The 19034-nt window shown below is 41.5% G+C and overlaps 1 protein-coding gene across 1 annotated transcript in view; it reads left to right on the forward strand.

Moving 5' to 3' along the window:
* The first annotated feature begins 219 nt into the window (after window positions 1-219).
* The window catches only part of ABCG2 (ATP binding cassette subfamily G member 2 (JR blood group)), a 111646-nt gene continuing 92831 nt past the window's right edge, over window positions 220-19034 (forward strand). The window contains exon 1 of the mRNA XM_075285181.1: window positions 220-293. The gene's annotated coding sequence lies outside the window, so the exon portion shown is untranslated. The remainder of the gene's footprint in view (window positions 294-19034) is intronic.

The raw sequence follows: 19034 nt of genomic DNA on the forward strand, positions 1-19034 counted from the left end.
AGTGGATGTGGAATTGCTCTACCCCTTCCTCTGTGTATGGCTTTGTACAGTAAATTGAGGGGCTCTGCAGAGCTTGCAGTACTTTACTTTCTGTAGAAAAAAATAAATGAACAGGGCTTAATGTTATGCACGGCCTTAATCTTCCTAACTCTGCATGTGCTGATCTTGTGCTGGATTTCTAGTTTTTTTTTCTCCTCTCTCTATGTTCCGTTTTTGTCTAGATATGGACACAAACTTCATGCTTTGCAGCTACAATACAGAAGAGTAAACCTAGTGATCATCATTTAACAGAGGTAGGTGGATTGTGGCCGTTGTCAGGATGCAAATATATGACCTTTGAGATACGGAGCTAAAAAGCTGTTGACATTGCCGTTATTAGATTTCCATTTCTCTAGCAGCAACATTGAAGTGTTTCACATGGTGCACAGTGAGAGTGACATGTTTCCTAAGGACTATGCGCATTATACGTGACGCTTTGACATGTTATGTATTTTTAGAATGATTGATTAACTTTTAGCTTGATGTAACAGAAGATTTTTAGGTTAAATTTGTCCCTTAGGAAAATCAACACAAAAAAGTGGTATTATAACTATTTATTTTCCAATTTTTTTTGTTATTTTTTTTCTTAAGTCCTAAAACTTTATGGGGTATTCCTCACTGGGGCATGTATTAGATAATTTAGAGATGAGCGACTAGTATTCTAAACTCTAGTTTTGAATACCTCGCTCCATAGGAATGAATGGAAGCAGCCGGCGCCGGCTTCTGGCGCTTAACCCCTTGCTGTTCGGCTGCTTCCATTTATTCCTATAGGAGCGAGGTATACGAAACTATGTTTCGAATACTATTCGAATCATCTCCGCATGAGGACCCCTACAGACGGAATACAAGCGCAACTGCAAGTGCTTTGCACTTCAAGCGCATGGGCCCCATAGATTATAATGGGGTCCGAGGGCTTGCTGTGCACTGCCCGCACGAATTGTTTGTGCGAGCAGTGTGCGGCAAGCCCACGGACCCCATTATAGTCTATGGGGCCCATGCGCTTGAACTGCACAGAGCTTGCAGTTGCCCTTGTGTTCCAGGAGGGTCCTCATGCAGACTCCTTCCGGACGGAACACATCAGCATGTGTGAACCGGCCCTTAGATATCGTTTGTGACCTTCAGTGATAAGTCTTTAGAAGTCATGAAGCTAGTTGAAGAACAAGCTCCATGCGCTGCAATCATTCTAATTGTGGGGATCTAGCAGTTAGACATCTATCACATATCCTGTAGATAGCTAATAAATGTTGATTTTAGAAACACCACTTAAATTTTTCCCCTGTTTCCTTTTCTGGCATGAGTGTGCATCTTAGTTCCTCATGTAGTATATGATTTCTGGCAGTCATTTGTGCAACTTCTTTAACCATAAATAAGGTTCATGCTTGCGCCAGGCTGACATGTGTTACATATAGCGGTAGTAACTTTGGAACACTAACTTTGAGATTGGGAAATTTATCATGCCTCACATATCAGTTTTCTGCCGTACAAGTTAAAAAAGCCCAATTTTTTTTTTATCAAGTCAGGGATTGTGAGTGTGGATGAGGACACTGACCCTCTGAGATTTATGATAATATAAGTCAATTTGCTGATAAAAGTTATTCCTGTAATCTATGCCAACTATGAGCTGGCATAAATGGCAGTGCAACCAAACAGCCCAATTGGAGGATGTGCCTGATATGTGTGCTCATCGTCATAGATGAGGCTCATGCTGTAGTACAGAGATTATCAAGACAAGCGTATTAAATGGTTTTAATAAATCCCCCATTATACTTTGTGATAATGGTAAATTTTGGTCAATACGTTTTCTTTCCAATATTTTGCAAAAAATTTTACACTTTCTGCTTTTCATACCATCAATATTACGGTAGTTAATTAATACTTAGTTACTATAGCTTTGCTTAATGATGACATCAAACTTTAAATGCCCTTTACTTTTTTTTTTTTTAAGGACATTAAGGGTGCATTCACATTCACAATTTGGTGTGGAATCCATGTCAGATTCAGCACTGAAAAAAAAAGCCTCATATTGACTTCGATGGGTTCCTTTTCTGCTAGGGTCCTTTCACACTGAGTGTCTTGGCGAGGAAGAAATCCGCTTAAGGAATTAGAAAATGTTTTTTTCCTCCAGCACAGTGTATGGACCTTGAAAAAAACTGCTAGCAGTTTTTAATGCGTTTTTTGCCAATTCCACGTGGACTTTCTGCTTCCCATTGACTGTGTTAGTTTTTGCAAGCGGAATCCGCCTGAAAGAAGCTTTTTTTCCGATAGCGGAAAAAATCCGTTAGCGAAAAAAAAACAAACTAGTGGAACCCATAGAACTCTATGGGGAGGCGTTTTTTCCACATGGATTCTGACACAGATTCAGCGCCAAAATTCTCGCCAAAAATCTCTGTGTGAATGGACCCTAAAGCTGAGGCCCAACATTGCGAAAACGCAACTTTTTTGCTGCAGATTTTGCTGTGGTTTTTTGAACCAAAGCCAAGTCATCAGCACAGCATCCTCTCGGCTCTCATACACATAGAGCAGACAATGCACCCAGACACTTCTGGAACACATGGAGAAAGCTAATTAGTATATGAATAAAACTGGGCTCATTCTAAAACTACTGAGGGGATTTACATACAAAAGGTAGGTGTGGAATAGCCTTTCTAAAGGCTATGCAAGTATGTGCTTAGCTAAAAATGACTTTTCCCAATAACAGAGCCCCTTTAATTAGAATTGGATCTAATTAGACCTGCCTCGTAGCTTATATATATAAATATGTGGGATTTCTTCCTATATCTAAAGAGTCTGAGATACGCTGGAGGAAGTGTTTGGTGTTAGGGTAAGTTTACACAGAGTTTTTTGGTCAGGATTTTCAGGCTGTATTCGCCGTTTGTTCCGGCTTCCAGAAAAAGAAGCGACTTAATCATGCCTCGCGACATCCGTCTGAACCTCGCTCCCTACTAGGTCCATTCATTTGGGCCTAATCCGGAGCGGAGTGTGCGACTGGATGCCGGTGACCTTGTGTCATTACAGTATGATGTGCAGGAAAGGCCACAGCGCCACGCTGGCCCAATTCTGTGAGCATTTTTTAGCTATAGACAGAATTAATTGAGTCCGTATTTTACACCCATTGGTACCTGGAGTTTCTACCGGTCAAAGGTGGTAGTTTTTTTGGTTGGATGGCATTGAGGATCATGAGAAACACAGGATACTAGCAGGAGTTCTGCCTAAGCATGTCTTTCCATGCCGCTGACTAGCCACACCCATAAGAATATATCTTTAGAGCTTTTTCTTTTGTCTTTATTATTACTGCTACATTTGATCTAGTCAGGCAGAGTAGTAATTCTAGCATGACTGTGGCTGCTAGTTCTAACATGACTGCAGCTTAGCATTACTCTATGTATTGCAGACTCCAGTGAAATACTTAACCATTTCCTTTGATGCCGTCCAATACTGTATATGTCAGAAACAAAATGTATGTCTCTGTCTGCATACACACAGTACATTACTGGTCATATATTTACTTCTTGTTAGTGTATAGGGCTGTGTATAATGGATGATCTTTAAACATTCTCCTTATAAACCCTACATGACCTCAAGGGTTAACGCATGAGAGGCTGCATCCTGCCAGCTCTAAGCATATAAGTTTCCGGAGTACAATTTCAGACTCTAGCAATATGGCTGCCTGCATTTAGGTAACGTGTTTTTGTTTTTCTGATTTGTGTGGGATTTGCATTCATTTTAAAGTCGTTTTATGTATACACTCATGCACAAAAAAAATGATGGATTGAGGGACTTATATGGTTAGCTGTGTAAAGGCATGCTGCTGGGCTGTGGCTTTAGCATACTGAAACATACTAAGCTGCTGCTGTACTCTTTGTGCACTTCAGTATGTTTATTCTTCGTTTAATAAAATATATAAGTGTGTCATATTTTGTGACTTTAAACTCATGTGCTGAGCAGATATAGTAGCCAAGGCTGGGAACACTATTACTGCCTCATACACTTAAAAAATGCCATGAAATTTAAGATTTGTCTTTGCAAGTGTTTATATATATATATATATATATATATATATATATATATATATATATACATTTTATTACCTATTGTACTATCTGTTTTTTTGTTTGTTTAGTTTTTGTTAAATCGTATACAGAAACCTATGAGAAATCCGTCTGAAAACAAAAAACATCAACTACTGCATCAGTTATATGAAATAATTGATGCAGGAGCAAAAAAAAATGCCATCATAAGTGAAAGGCAAGCTAATGTGTTCAGACCAACACAATAGTACAGCTGCCGGGATCAGAAGAACGGTGCTGAAAGTGAACTTTTTTTTTTCTTTGTGTTTCCCTCCAAGTCACCATGACAAAAAACCCTCAAAATCGTGTGATTTTTATTGCAGCTCGCCACATGTAGAAAATTCCGGCTTAAAGGGGTTGTCCAGGCAAAAATGGGCAACAACTTTAGCATTTAAATCAGTCAGTTGGGAGCAGTGAAATTTATTTTAAAAAAATGTGTACTCGTCTTGTCCCTGTTGCTCCGGTGTACTTTTGAGCCTCCTGGTTATTGTCTGTTGTGCTTTCTAGGAATTTACTATTGATGCCCTATCCTATACAATTGCAGCTCCTGGCACCCCTACCAGTCAGCTCATTGGGGGTTGACATTGCATCAGAAATATGGCACAGCTCAGTGTAAAAGTGATTAACATGTGCTTTTTACATAAGCATATTTAATGTGTTTTACTGACATTAAAAATACTTGTACAGTAAGTAAAAAAACAAACACAATAAGGCTTCTAGCCTGCCTCCCATTCATGTCAGTGGGACACTGGTAGTGTTTTTTTTTTTCAGCTAGCAGAAAAATATTCATGCCCTATCTTCAGACAGAAAATCCTGTACAATACGACTCCAAAAAAATTTCAGCAACATCAAAATGTGCTCCAAAAACAGCTTGTCCATTGAAAATCTGCCTCCATAAGGGCTAGTTCACACGTGGGCAAAGGGGAGGTTTTTGACAGCGGAATTCGCTTCAAAAACCTCTCCTTTAACATGGTGGTCTATGTAGACCACTAGCTTTTTTTTTCCTCCTAGCGTTTTCCGCCTGAAGAAGCAACATGACCTTTCTTCAGGCGGAAAACGCCTGAAGAATTGCATAGAAGTGAATGGGAGGCGAAAACCGCGCGTTTTTTTACACACAAAACCGCGCGGTTTTTTGCAAAAAACCGCGCGGTTTTCGCCTGCAGTTTCTATAGCACATATAGGAAAAAAAACCCTAGCGAAAACCGCTAGCGAAAACCGCGTCAAAAACCTCGTCAAAAACCGCATGGAATGCAAAAAACAGCGTCAAAAAAACTCCTCGAGGTTTTTTACCTCGCACAAATAAGCTAGGCGGTTTTCACGTGTGAACTGCTTGAAAAATGAGCAGATGTTGGAGTCAGATGCAGAAAGTGATCTGTGAATGTGTTTCCTCACACACTGCCTTATTGTTTAGGTTTCTTATAAACTTTTGTGTTATTATATTTGCTGGATGTATTTTCTCATTGCTCGGTGCAGCCTCCCGGGTAAACCTAGCATAAAAAGGACACTGCTTGTTGTTTTATGCAAATCAGATGACATCAATGGAGAAAAGAGCGGGTTGTTAGGACAACCAGGTGCCTCAGGAGCCCAGTAATGCACATCCCAGTGATCACAGCAAGTCTTTGCAAGACGACAAGCTCTGCCTGCTGCAGTTTTGGTAAAATAAGATGTAATTTTTATCTTTGGTAGATTTTCATTGTGTACTTTGCTGCAGCACAGGAAAGGTATTTCATCTACATGGTGCAGTTTTGCTGTGTTTTTGTTGCAGTTGTATCTTGAGTTCAGTAATGAGTTGCACATGTTACTATGCATTTCAGCTTGCTTATTACTGTGCTAACAAAATCTCTAAGCCTAGAGTCACATAATCGAGTTTACCAGTTAGCCTGAACATTATGTTGAGACATGGCCGCCTAGCATTGTAGTTATGTATGATTCTAGGAATCCATGCCTCCCAGTGACATACTGTTTCATTCTGTACCCTCTATGGATTAGTGCGGGCTCTCGGTGATTTGGGTCCGTCTCGGGATCCGAACAACAGAGAGGTGGACCCCTAAAACGGCGATTACACACAGAGCTCCCTGGGCCCCATTGACTATAATGGGGTCCATTGTTTTTAAACTGCAATCGCTGGAGGAAAAAGTCCTCTATTAAATGGAGATGCAGATGTGGACCTAGTTTTAGGAAGTTTAATAAACCTGCCCCACAAGTGTGAACATCCAATATATATTTGTTTAATGTTGTGCCTTGTTAGGTTGCCGTTATGCTATCAATATTCAGCTTTTTTGTGCTTCGTGTTTTGGTGCTCAGTTTTAGAACCCCAGCAATAGTGTTAAAGAGTGTTTGTTTTTTTCCGCACCTATGTGCGAGAGCAGTTACATCTTCCTTTTCTATTTTTCGTCTTTTGATTTTTGTTTTTCAATCCCCGCTTTTTCAAAACCCACTTTATTTCTCTGTTAAGACCCATTTTTTGTGGGACAGATTTTACTTCATAGCAGTGCCATTTAATATTTCATGCAATTATTATTATTATTATTATTATGCTTGTATAGCGCCATCATATTCTGCATCGCTTTACAGATATTGTCAGTGTACTAGGAAGCCATTTTCTTATGGGTTTTGCTTTTATGGTGTTTACTGTGCAGATTTACTAGACAGATGTTAATCTATTGTATGTTTTTTTTTTTCTTCCTGAGTGATTTATTCATCTTTAAAGGGGATATACCATTAGAATTTGGCCATTTGAGTTATTCATATGTGTGAATAGCTTTAAAGGGGTATTCCCACCTCACATACTCAGCAGTCTTCACTCTTGTAAAATCTTCTTTCTTCCTGGTTTCTTGCATCATTTGGTGGGCGGGGTTTCACAGGCAACCTGCAGTTTAGCCCCGCCCCCAAATTCACATGTAGCTCCGCCCACCCACATTGGACTATGAAGTACAGGCAGCAGCAGCTCCATTCTGTGTTACATACAGAGACTGCCTGTCTCTGCCATAATGAACACAACTGAATTAGCTAGCCTGATAACTGGGAGAACAGAAGAAATGAAAGCAGCTCCTCTCCCCTATCTGAGTGCAGGACCTAGGTCACATGGTGTAGACACAGGATTAGCTAGATACACAGGCTCGCTCCCTGCACTTAGCCCCTCCTCCCTCCCCCCTGAGAGCAGCAGATACATCATTTGACTCAGGAGCAGCTAGGTCAGGTCTGTGGCCACAAAGAATTGAATAAAGTATTATAGTGGACAAACAAAGCAGTTTTGCTGAAGCAATGTATTTAGGAAAAGTCTTACATCCACATTAACAAGCAGTATAGATAGGATCCTTGTGATGGGACAACCCCTTTAAGAAGGCTATTCAGGTGCTGCTAATAGTTTTTTCAAAGACACCCCCCCCCCCCCGTTTTTATTACATACCGGTAAAACCGATATGTAAATGAGCCTGTCTGTGCTCCCTGGACGTTCCTCCAAGCCTCCGTGCACCCACCTGCGTTATACCTTCAAACCGCCCCCTCTTTTGCTTGAGCTCCGAAAATTCCTCCTCCTCTCTCCCTGTAACCGCCTCCGGCGTCTGTCATATTGCTCCTGTACATTGAAATGTCAGGCATGCGCAGTAATGCTCCCTTCTGAGCGCTACTGTACATGGCCGAGTGCCATTTTCTTGTCCACTGTCCACAAGAAAATGGCGCTCAGGCATGTGCAGTAGCTCTCAGAAGGGAGCATTACTGCGCATGCCCAGGGTGCACGGACAGGCTCATTTACATATCAGTTTTACCGATATGTAATAAAAACGGGGGGTGGGGTGTCTTTGAAAAAACGATTAGCAGCACCTGAATAGCCTTTTTAAGGGCTATTCAGGCATATGAATTTCTCAGATGGCCAAATTCTAATAATATAGCTCCTTTAACCTAGTCTTGATGATTATTTTTTTTAAAAAAGTCACGGACTATACATCAGCCCTTTTAGTATTACTGTTGTTGATTTGGTGGCATTAATGTGTGACTGTTGACTCCAGACAGTACTACCCAGAAATCCACAGGAACACTTAGTAAACAAATGGCTTATACTGTAAGCACCGTCATCTTGACATTTCTGCCCTTACTGTATGAAGGATACTTGAGTGGTCTGTGGACCCTTGACGCTCCTAGTAATGCAGCTTTTATACATAGTGGCTGGCTTTTCCATCTGTAGTATATGCCATGTGCAGTAGAGCTTGTGTAGCGGAGCATGTACATTCAGATGTGTACTGCTATATATATCTAATACCCTCATGAGGTAAGAAATAAACATTTTCTTTGCTTAAATAATCTAAAAACTATAGCATATTCCTATACATCTACATGTCTCCAATACTGTAAAACTATATTGCAGGTTAGGTTGAACGTCACTGCTGTTTCTTGTAGATAATAATTTGTGCAGTATGCCATATCTTCTCTAGAGATTACATGTATGTTAGTTGTGGCCTTGCTATGTAGGAACACCATATTGTGTGCTGAATATAGAGCTGCAGTGTAGACAATGTGCTACTGTGTATATTCATTGCTATTTCAGTCTTGTAGTATTGATCTTTAATACTTTATCTCTATGATAATAGCATTTTCTGCTAAATAGTATTGAATGCAAACTAATGACTATATGAGGATGGAGAACAACTATGGAAAGTCTGCAAGGTAAAGGAAACCAGTTGCAATGGGAAAAATGAAGTCAAGAGGGTCAATGACTTCAGGAATTGAAGAGAGACAAAAAGGATATAAGGTTTATGATTTGTGAATGAAAGTGAAATGATTAAAAGGTACCGTAACTTTTTATACACCTATGTGTATAAAAGGAAAAAACTGTGTTAGGTATATTCAATCATTCCCTAAGAGGTACAAAGTGCTAACTTGACTGAGGTGTAGGGCTAGTAGATCCGAACAAGAGAAACCATAGGAGAGAGAATGTAGCTGGTATACAGCATCTGTAAATTTCTGTTAAAAATGGAGTATCATCAAAAACTAACTATTGGTATAAGTTTCCAATTCTCCCCTGTAATATGTCAGCCTCTGCCCTGAGGCTACCCCAAAGTCCGCAGTAAGATTTCTGCGATTGCTTATTCAGCGTAAAAGAGGGGTCTTTACTGAAAACCACTCAAAGCTGCATATGGCGTTGCACGGTATTTTTTAGGGCATTATTGAGACATATTCATGCATTTCAAAAGACAGAGGGTGCCGACTTTTCAGTCATCAAGAGGCATCTTTACTAATCTTAATGTGTCGGTCTTGCCCTCAGCACTCTAAGATAAGAATAACTTGCCCCATGAAAAGAAAATGCTTGTCCTATCCCTACACGTTTCTGCCTATGTATCTAATGTGTCATCACAGAAACAAGGTGGACAGACAGAATGCAGAAGCAGCCACAGTCTAGTGATGCCGCTTGGTGAATGCACAGCTGTCTTAGCACTAGTATGGCCGTATGTCGCCTGCGTTTGGCTGTTTAATATATAGTCCTTAACTCCTCCCAGGGTTAAATGAGTGACAGGTGAGGCAGCGAATGGGTGTCTCAAGCGTGTGCCACACACCCACCCCTCATGAGCCAATCGCTTGAGCTACCACCGCCTATGGGGAATGGAAAAGGACTAGAAGTGTCCCTGGCATCCAGGGAGATAATTAAGTGTCTCAGAAAGTTTACTCTGTTAGGTCCCGTTCCCACGGAGTAATGTGGCGCTCATTGTGACACGTAAATGTGTCAGAGTGAGCGCTTCAAAACAGAATCCCATTGACTTCAATGGGTTCCGTCTTACGTGCGCTACACATTGAAATCAATGGGAGGCTTTTTAGCCCATTGATTTCAATGTGTAGCGCGCGTAAGACGGAACCCATTGAAGTCAATGGGATTCTGTTTTGAAGCGCTCACTCTGACATGTGTTTACGTGTCAGAATGAGCGCCGCGTTAAACCATGGGAACGGGGCCTTAGATGCTGATTATGGGGTGACACATGGTCGGAAGGCAAAGCAATTATAGAGCAAATAAAACTGTCATATAGGCATGATGGTTTAGGTGCCATTACAAGTACCCTATGGATGACTCTCAGACAGGTTGGCCCTTTGTATCTCTTGGGCTGTGAATGAGTATACATTTCATGGATTTTATCCTTTTATATTCATTTGTAATCATTTCACTTTCATTGGCAGTTTATCAATTACTTGCAGTATTTGTATTCATAGGTGTAGATTTATTCATATAGATATATTAGATTTAGTGAAATTGAATGTTCTAATTTGAAAGCCTGAAGGGTTTAAGTTTTCATGAAAAGTTGAAATATGTGAAGGGTCTTTCTTGGGCAGTCTGTTCTATGACTGTAGAACCCTTCATACATGGCTTCCTCTCAGTTTTTTTTTATGCAAATAATCAAATTATGGCATGTGCAGAAAGGAGCAGTCTGCCCCCTCCCTATCCATTGCTGATAATGTTTCATTCCGTCAGGAGCATGTATACAATTGCAATCAAATACCCAAGAAGAGCTCAAGTCATCATAATGCAGGAAATCCAGGAATCCTGGACTGTAAATGCAGAGCAAATGCATGCAGCCAAGTAGTCAGGAAAGATGCTTGCTATGCTATCTGTGAATAATATCCCATCTGTAATAACACAAGGAGCTAGAAGTAGGCACAAACACATAGAACACCTTTCTTACATTGTAAGCTGTGAGATTTGCAGATTCCTCAGAGTTTTGCACACAGCAACAGTTTGCATACAAGACTGTGCCCTCGCCATTCACAGTGGGAAGACAGAAAAGGATTGTCTCCTTAACGCACACCTATTTCCATCTTGCCTTTATCTGCCCTTTAGGAACAGACATCTTTGGTAACAAAAGAGTTAACTGCAAATTAGCTAGAAGGGAGACACCTAGTGGCAGGAAGTTTAGAGAGGTTTTTCAGGAAGAAAGCAGCCACATTTTTTAAATTAAAAGTGCATTACATTTTGATCCAGAATCACATGGTCTATTAAATGAGACTAAGTTATCTGAATAGTTAGTGACCATTTAAAGGGAGTCTGTGAGCAGGAAAAAATGTATCAGTGTAGAAGCCACCCTATAAGGTATTGTCATTATATATATATTATATTCTCACAGATGCCTTTTAATGTACATAGTAGAGCTGTGTACAAGGAGGCACAGAGTCTCTCCAGCTCTATAAGGTGACCTTATATTGTATCATGTTAGAAAGATATTTTGTCTTAGAAGAAGTGGTCCACAACATAGTGCCCAAATGAAACAGATTTTATTTTTAATTTTTTTTCATTGTCTTATGAAATCAGTAGCATACTACACTACAATAATCTCCTATAGATTTCTTACAGTATTTACTGAGCAGCAAGAGCATATATAAAAGGTCTACAACTTTTCTTGATTTGTGGGGGTCCAACTACTAGGTCCTCTTGAATAAGCTGTGGTGCTAGTTGAGCTTTGTGGCTCCTCTATAGTTCGCAACACAACCAGCTACTTGCTGGTTGTCAGGAACCAGCCTTGCACGATCATTGTGTTAGGGTACTTCCCCCACACTTACTTCCCTCACCATCAGGATTATATCCATGCCCCCCAAGGACAGGAAACAACCGAAAGTCTTCACTATTAAAGATCCCTCCTTCACTTAGGCTTCAGTTGTTGCCTGTCCCTGGTGCATCTAGAAGTCATCCCTCATAGGCTAAAAATTCTTTCAAGCCATTAGGAAGAAAATGCGGCCTGTGCAAAAAATCTATGGCAGCATCCTCTAAGAAGTCATTATGCCAGAAATATACAGAGGGTAATTGCTTTGGAGACCTCCTTCCTCTCGGATTTCTTAAAATGTGTCATTAATTCGGCTATAGATAAATGTCTAACCAAACCAGTGGAATAAATCGCTTCTGCTACGTCTGTGTCTTCTGGCTTTATCCATCCAGTGGTACCTGAGTCTGACAGTGACCTGGATTTGGGAGAATTGGTCGATTCATATTCTTCCCAAGGGGCAGCTAGTCATCCCCAATGTTTAGCAGGAGACACCAATTGCTTGCTGAAAGCCATCCATGCAACAAATGGTTCTAGAAGAACTCAGAGAACCATTGTGGGTTCAGGACCAAATGTTCTGAGGTGAGAAAAGACTGAAAGTGTTTCCAGTGCATAAGAATATGAAATGCCTGGAAAGATTTCTAAAAAATCTTTTTTACCTTTTGAAGACATGGGCATGCTTATTACCCCATGGATAAAAATACCAAACGTTTCATCAAAAGCCTGAGATTCCTCGGGTGCTATGCATTGCTGCTACTTGTATAGCTTTTTCCTCAGGAGTTTGGTTGGAGCAGCTACAAACCCATTAATCAACAGGCACAGAAGACCTCCTTACCTGTACTGCAGCAAATCCCTAGTTTCCTAGCAGATGACTTAGTGGACTTGGTGAAGGAGATCAGCTGCTTGACTCCAGTTTGGATGACATTCTTGAGAAGGTATCAGATAGGAAGAACGGTTTCCCTTCTAACTCCAGGTTTTATTAACACAGGAAATCCTTTTGTAGTCAGTAAAAAGGTCGCTTGGACCAGATAAGCAGAAGTATAGTAATCTGGAAAAACCACAACAGCCTAAAGGCATGGCGAAAGACTTCTTTAATCCTATCTCTTCAGAACAAAAATCCAACCAATTACGCTGGAGGCAGACAGAAGAACCTTCTAGCTTGGGCAAAAAAAAAAATTAAAAAATTCACCTGGGATCCGGAATATAATCATGTAATGTTACAAACTGGAGTTCAAAAAGCCTCCTTCAGAAAGGTTCCTTTATTATAAGTTTCAGCCTTACAAAAAGAAACAGATCTTCTGCTTTAAAAAGAATTTCTGCTTCCAGTATCTTTTTCTCAGTAAGGCAATCAGTTTTACTTTCCAGTTTTTCCTGGTCCAGAAGCTGATCGGTTCCTACCGTGCCATAATAAACTTAAAGTCCTTGAACCGATTTATACAAGAAGTTTAATATGGAAACCATTAGATTGATTGCAAACCTTCTGGGGATAGACTATTTCATGGTTTGCCTGAACGTAATAAATATTACTACCATAAGCCCTGTAAGCCGATGGCTGGTCAGATCATGGAGGGGGTGCACATCTCACGCAGACTACTCAGGTGGGTGAGATGAGAAAACTCCAGAAAGAATGGTTCTCAGCAGATAATTCTGTCTGGTGAGTGTTTCAAAGTTCTGTTTATTGGGATGGATTTTTTAGGAATGGCAGGTAGGTTGGTAGTGGGACCTGTCAGTCCACCCCCCCCCCCCACCCCCCCTCCAGTCCACACTTTGGGGATGTTCTTGCAGCAACTCAGCTGCAGAGAGTCTCCCCGCCAAGGGATCTTAAGAATCCAGCTCCAGCAGCAGACTGGGGGCAGAGCTTGGCTGGAGAGCTGACAGAGAGGTCATATTTTTGGAGCTGTGTCCTGAATGATTCTACTGGCTTTTGATTTCTGTTATTCTAGGTGAGGTAACCTATCTTATGTTTAGTTAGAGCCTAGCCGGGCAGGTATTTATTTTTGTATTGTTTCCTTTTGTTGCTGCACTACCTTTTTGAGTGAAAATAAACTCTACCTTTGCTTTGGACTAAAGAAACTGGACTTTTGTGTCTATGCCACCCCACCTAGCAACCCCAGACCCTGACAGCCCATATATCAGATCTCCCAGAAATTTCTGGCAATTGCAGTGTACAGAGACCATCAGCTGCTTCATCTTCAATTTCCAGCACTGCCCTTCAGCCTGTCCTCAGGTCCATGCATCTTTACAAAGACCATGGCAGAGGTTTCTGCATTTTAGCAATATCCAAATTATTCCTTAACTGGTTGTCAGCCCAGTCGAGGGATATGCATTTTCAATTTGTCAAAAAGACTTTCAGGGATCTAAACTTATAAACTAAGCCTAATTCTCCACAAACAGAAATTCTACCTGGGTATTCTCTTGGAGTCTCAACTGATGATGATCTCCTTCCTTAGAGAAACAATAAACCTTGATACACAGACAACAAGGTAATGGTTGCTTATCTGGACAAACTAATGGAACAAAAAGTTGATCATTGCAGTGATAACAGTAAAGGTCTTCTTCTAAGCAGAACAGAACCATGCTTCATTGTCAACAGTCCATATCAAGGGGAATGAAAATACAGGGGAGGACAGGGAAGAAAAAAGGGGAATGGCAACTCAATCCCAACATCTTTTAGATGTAATCGATTTTTATTAAATTTTTCATAAAAAACAGGATAAATGCACAGTACAGATTACAGGCAATGATGAAAACATCATAACAAGCGTGTGTGCTAGTGGACATGCAAGTCCAAAAACAGGCAAGGAAGAAGAGGAACAGGGGTAAGAGGGAGGAGGGAAACACAAAGACATCGAGGGGCACATGGACATCGAGAGGGGAAATGAGAGGAAAGGGCAGAGGTTGTCAGGGGAGAGAGGACCAGGGAGAGACATGAAAATAGGTTAGAGAACTCGGACCACTCCTGAAACACTACCCACAGACAGACAGAGGGTCTCAAACTTAAAAGGAGGTAGGAGAAGCCTTTGCGACCAAGGCCTCCATCCTCCTATTGAGGAGGAACTCTTGGAGTCACTCCATCAAAGAGGGGGTTACAGAGCTACACCAGTGGCATGGGCTAACTGTCCTGGCGGCCCCCAACATCTTTTAGCCCTGATAGACAGATGGGCCTGTCCGTGCCTGGACCTTTTTGTGACAAAGAAAACCACCAGGTTCCAGATTTCTTCTTCCTGTCTGAGATGTATGGTGAAAGCAGATGCCCTAAGTTAATACTGTATGCCTTCCCACTACTTTTGTAATGATTCCTGGAACACCTTCCTATCCCTCATAAAGGATAAATGGAGACAAACTTGGATAAAGGTTTTAAACTAAGTACCATCAAGATCCAGGTTGCGGCTCTAAGCACCTTTCCGGACCTAAAATTGGCTCAGCTACCGATTTTAAAGATTTCTCAAGGGTGCTTCCAAATTACACCCCACAGTTCATTCTACAATTCCTCCGTGGGATCTGTATTTGGTATTGTTGGTCCTTGATGGAACTCCCTTTGAGCTGCTGTCTGAGAACTCCTTAAAGCTACTTACCATTAACTGTTTTTTCTTATGGCCACAACCACAGCATACAGAATAAGTGAAATCTAGGACTTTTTTTTTATTCAGACTGCCATACCTGACAGTCCTACATGATAGAATTACTCTGAAAAAACACCCATTGTTCCTACCAAAAGTAGTGTCTAGATTTCATTGTCATCAGGAAATCGCCCTTCCCTATTTGTAACAGAATCCATCCTCTTGTAAGGAGGTTAACTTCCATAATATTGATGTACATCAATGTATTTTCTCCAATACCCAGTGTACATAAGTATTCATCTCCTTCTCTTAGTTCAGTACCTTGGATAAAGCAAGGGGGTACATGCCAATCCTCTATCACTCAATGGATCAAACAAGCAACCACCTTTTATGAGATCAAAAAAATCCCAGCTCCTGTGACCTTAAGAGCCAACTCTACTAGGGCTGTGGCTACCTCATGGACCGAGGAGGCCTGTTGAACAAATTTGCCGAGAAGCTACCTGTGTTCATCCCTCTACATTTTTTAACCCGTATATGTAGGATGTCATTGTTAACCATGAGGTGTCCTTCTGCTGTGCCCCAACTCTGGCCTAATCCAGAGCAGAATGCACTGCACCGGCATCCAGTCGCGGCTACCTGTTTTTTGGAGGCGGCTTACATGTCAAAATCTGGTCCAAAAATCCCTGTGTGAACTTACCCTTACTGGTAAGTTGATTTCCCTTTAGCTTTCACAATGGTATCAGGGGTCCCCTCATCTTTTTTTTTATTTTTCAGTAATGTGTTGTGTGTTTGAGTTCTAAAGTTCACCTGTTCCTTTGAAATTACTGAAGCCTAAGTGAAAGGAGGACCTCCTTTTGGAGAAAAGCAAAGTGATGACTTCCTGTTGTTTCCTTTTCCTAGGGGATATCCACCTGTCGGTGCTGCTGTGAAGGTTAAAAAGATATCCAAAAGTAATTATCATCTTTAGTGATGTACAACATTAGATAATATGTGTGTATGTTCTTCAGTGCAAGTATCCCCAATAATAATTCAGGTTGTGGTGTATATTTTCACTGCGTTTTAAAAATATTTGCAAACAGAAGTCATTTATGTTCTACTGTCAGAACTGGAGCTTACATATTTATGAATGTTAAATACAGGAAACTTGATCTTTTGCCAATTACATGACTCAATGTAGATCATTTCTGCTATAGTCAGACTTAGTCACGGGTCCGTAGAGGTCATGTGAAGTTTTTAGTGTCAGCAGAACTGTAGTTCTGTTTTTTGCTTTAAGATTGTAGCTGATCTTGCATATAGTTAGCTGCATAGTTAAAGGGATTCTATCATTAAAACAACATTTTTTTCTCATTGACATGTAGGAATAGCCTTAAGAAAGGCTATTCTTCTTCTACCTTTAGAGGTCTTCTCCGCACCGCCGTTCGGTAGAAATCCCGGTATTGTTCGGTATGCAAATGAGTTCTCTCGCAGCACTGGAGGCGGTCCTCGGTGCTCAAACAGCACTGGAGGTGTCCCCAATGCTGCGACAGAAATCTCCAGCGCCTCCATCTTTTTCTGGAACAGCCTCTTCCTGCGTCTTCTTCCAGCGCTGGCTTCAAACTTCTAGGCATACGCGGTTGCTCTGCCATCGGGCCTCGGGCAGAGCCGACTGCGCATACCCGCTTGGTATAAGCAGCCATTTTCTTGTGGCCACTTACACAGTAAGCTAGGGTAAGCGGCCAAAGGAAAATGGCTGCGTGCATGTGCAGTCGGCTCTGTCCAAGGCCAAAGGCAGAGCCGACTGCACATGTGTAGAAGTTTGACCACAGTGCCGGAAGAAGACGCGGGGAGAGGCCGTTCCAGAAGAAGATGGAGGCGGTGCTGGAGAGTTCTCTTGCAGAATTGGGGACAGCCCCAGTGCTGTTTGAGCGCTGAGGACCGCCCCAGTGCTACGAGAGAACTCATTTACATACTGAAGAAAACCGGGCTTTCTACTGAACGGCGGCGCAGGAAAGACATCTAAATGTAGGAGAAGAATAGCCTTTCTTAAGGCTATTCCTACGTGTTGGTCAGAAAAAAAAACATTTTAATGATAGAATCCCTTTAAAGAAGCACTCCAGAATTTTTTTTATTCATTATGTAGCTTTTCCTTGGTTTTCTGTTCTCTCTTGTGGGGTCACCATCTCAGGCAACAGACCTGCATGGATTGTTCCACACAGGCTGTCCAAGGGACAAAATCTGCTATCAGCAGTTACTGCTGCTATAAGACATCTATAATGGAGAAGATCACAGTGCAGCTTCCCTGACTGCAAGCTCTGACAGGCTCACTGAGGTACAAGTGAATCCCCCAGTGGGCCCCCTCAGCTGAGCTCAAATAGCTCAGCAATGACTCGGGCTGTCGAGCCAGGGATTACAGTGCAGCTTCCTTGACTGCAGGCTCTGACTAGCCCACTGAGGTACCAGTGAATCCCCCAATAGACCCGCTCATCTGAGCTCAAACAGCTCAGCGACGACTCAGGCTATCATGCAATGGAAATAAGGCTCGCAGGCCAGGAGTGGTTGCCAACCCCCCTGCTCTATAGCATAGGTAACTAGTAGTGAACACAGGAGAAGAGAGGGAGGCTTAGGGCACATGATTTATGAGGTGTGCTCCATGTCATAAATGAGGCAATCCCTCCTCCTCCATGCAGGAAGACTAGAGTTGAAAATGGCACTCTTTATAAATCTCCCTCATTGTGTCTTGGGGAGGGAGTATTATGTGCTTACAGAGGGAGCATCCTCACTATGTAGTTTCAGTTGACATGCTGCAATAACTATTGACCATAGCAGCAGGGAGGTAGAGGAGATTGCAGGCAATAGATCAGAATGTGGAGAGGTGTAAAAAAAGCCAAACCAAAACATGCTTAGATGAGCATGCAGCAGCCACATCCTAGACACACAGATCTCATTTTCTTTTTTGTAATTGTTTTTAAATTTACGTTGTTTTTTTAAAGCCAGACCGCAAAAATATATCACTGTATTCCAATGTTTTTATTTTCTATTGTAATCCTGTCTGTGGCATCAGTCTATAAATATCAGTCCAAAATGGAATGATTGTCCATCCGAATACAATCACAGTATCAAATGAAGTCATTTAATGATCCACTCTTAATAAAAGACCCCTTAAAACAATAAGCTGAAGTTGCACCAATAGTCTCACAAGATTGGAAAGCGTATTATGATACATAAATTCCACCGTGATATAGTCCAAAGTGCTGTCTCAGGTCAGGGTGGGTTCACACCAGTGCCCAATCTCTGTTTTGCAGGCTTCCATTTTCTGCCCAAGAATCTGGACAGGAGATGGAAACCTGCAGTCACTTTTCAAACTCATTCATTTGAATGGGTTTGGAAAGTGTCCGGCCGTGAGCTCCTGTGAGCATTTTGGGCTCTCTGTGGCAAAACCGGATTTTTTTAACCGGACACAAAGTCGGACATGCAGGAGTTTGTGTCCGGTTAAAAATAAAATGCTCTCAGGCGCTCATGGACGGGCACTGAAAACGGAGATTGGGTGCTGGTGTACTTTAAATAATGTACAGGTAAATTCAGATAAGTTAGTAAATGGAGTGCGATGTATCCCTGTGTGTGACTTCCTAGGGGTCTGCTGTTTGATACAGACTGTGCTGTGGATTTTGACTGTGTTTTGATCTTGAGTGGCAGGCTACCATATGTGTCCTCATTTTTTTGGCTACTTCCTACTTTCTCTGTAGATTCGTGTAATTGTCAAGAAAACCCATCTCTGACATTAACCTTTTCAGTGTCCCCAAAGTAGAGATTGCTTATATGGTAACAAAACTAGGATTTGTTTAGGGCCTCCGTCATGTAGCATAATTGTCCCTTCT

The sequence above is a fragment of the Leptodactylus fuscus genome, chromosome 1, assembly GCF_031893055.1.
Source record: "Leptodactylus fuscus isolate aLepFus1 chromosome 1, aLepFus1.hap2, whole genome shotgun sequence".
Lineage (NCBI taxonomy): Eukaryota > Metazoa > Chordata > Amphibia > Anura > Leptodactylidae > Leptodactylus > Leptodactylus fuscus.